We start from the raw sequence: 1,964 nt of genomic DNA, 5'->3' as shown, positions 1-1,964 counted from the left end.
AGCCATCTCCCTGGCCCCTCTTTGAAAGATTTTTAAAGGAAATAAAAATTCAAACATCAATGTTTAAAAACACATAATTGTGCATATGGCTAAATGATCAAAATGATCATGACTAGTTTTTTTTTAATATACAGGGTTTTGTGCGGTTCAGACTCATAGTGATCCTCCTGTCTCAGCCTCCCCAAGTCTGGGATTACAGGCATGTGCCACCACACCTGGTTCTGGCCAGCACAGCACGTGGTTCTGGAGATCAAACTCTTCTCTAGGAATCAAAGCCAGGCAGGCTCTTATACCCTTGAGCTATCTTCCCAGCCTACTGACTAGGCTCTGATCCTGCCGTATTTTATCAGAACTTACACTGCTCTGCCGGTACATCATCCACAGTGAAATTTTTACAAAGCAGTCAGTGGAACAAGGAAAAGATGGTACTAAAAATCATCAAATAGAGAAAGACAAAAAATGTAAACCACTTTGAAGAGAACTGAGTGTTTTATGTGTAGTGTGCGTTGGCTGCCCTTAAGCTAGTTTCTCACTTCTGGAGACCTGACATGAGGCACAACAATGACAATATGGCAGCTTTTACAGAACCTTGGCTAGAAATGGCGAACACTGTGAGACCTCTCTGTCCTTCCAGTAATGGCTTGCTACTATGGTTTTATTACTATTATCATCATCATCATCATTATTGCCTCTGCATTTTGAATACATGTCACCTTGTTCTTTTGTGATCAGCAAGGGAAAACGCATGAAGAAACTTATGCTGGCTGCCAAAATTATTGCATTGGCTCGACTCGGCACAGAGAGAAGTAAATCCGAGGAAAATGAAGAGGACTAGAAAACTGGATGGCTGGCCGGGGAAATGGCTCAGTGGAATAAGTGTTTCCCTGGCAAGTGCAAGAGCCTGAGTTCAATCCCCGGTTCCACCAAAAAAAAAAAAAAAAAAAAAGAAAAGAAAAGAAAAAGAAAACTGGATGGGAGCTATGTTTGCCTTCTGTTGAAGTTAAATTCAGGAGGAGTTATCTGAGAGTCAGAAGGAAGTGAAGTAACCCTTAAATGCCCAGCTTTCCGTTCCAGTTCCTCCTAGCTCCTGGAGTTCACACGCTCACCACTCATGAATACTCAAGCCAGCCCAGAACTCCCCGATCAGCTGATTCTACAAGGTAAGTGTAAATTTTCTTCCAGTTTTCTTTTTGATTATTTGTTTTCTGTTCATTTTCACTTCATTTCTCAAATTGAAATATCAACATAGATCATTACACTGTTTAACCTTGGCTTTTAGAAGAAGATGGGCACTAAAATAAAATTTAGAACCATAATAGATCAATGTCCCCGTTACTTAGGAAAAGGGCTGCCTTTATTTAGTGGTTATCATGGCTACCTATTTCGTATTCTGATCTTACATAATATCATCAAACATTTGAGATAGATATTTTTACCCTATGTGCTAAAAATTGAAGTACAAGTATTTTAAAGGCTCATAGGTCCATTTGTTTCAAAATCTGTGTTCAGCCCACAGATTCTGTCTTCCAACTTCAACTTCATTTGAATTGTCCCAAGTATTTTTTGTTTATTTGTTTGTTTGTTTGTTTTAATTTTAGTGTTTGGTACAGGGTCTCACTACATAGCTTGGACTCTCAGACTTCTAGTAATCCTCCTGTTTTTAGCCTCCCCAGGGCTGAGATTACAGGTGTGTGCCACCATGCCTGGACTCAGTCGCCTGCTCAGCATGCTTGAGGGCAGGGCAAGTGTGAAATGTTGTACCAGGGATCGAACCCAGGTCCCTGAGCTTGCCTAAGCAGGCACTTAGTCTGCTGAGCTATCTCACTGGCCCTGCTACAAAGTTCTGATGGTTTTGAAGACAAGAATTATTCAATGATGTGAGACTACTTATTCCTCAGTTTAGGGCCTCAATCCTTGATGCTGAGACTTTGAACAAAGAGTTTGGAGGCACTCAATGAAAGGAG

Source organism: Octodon degus, unplaced genomic scaffold (assembly GCF_000260255.1).
Source record: "Octodon degus isolate 3935 unplaced genomic scaffold, OctDeg1.0 scaffold00050, whole genome shotgun sequence".
In the NCBI taxonomy this organism is placed as follows: domain Eukaryota; kingdom Metazoa; phylum Chordata; class Mammalia; order Rodentia; family Octodontidae; genus Octodon; species Octodon degus.
Note: the sequence above shows the minus strand (reverse complement) of the source record.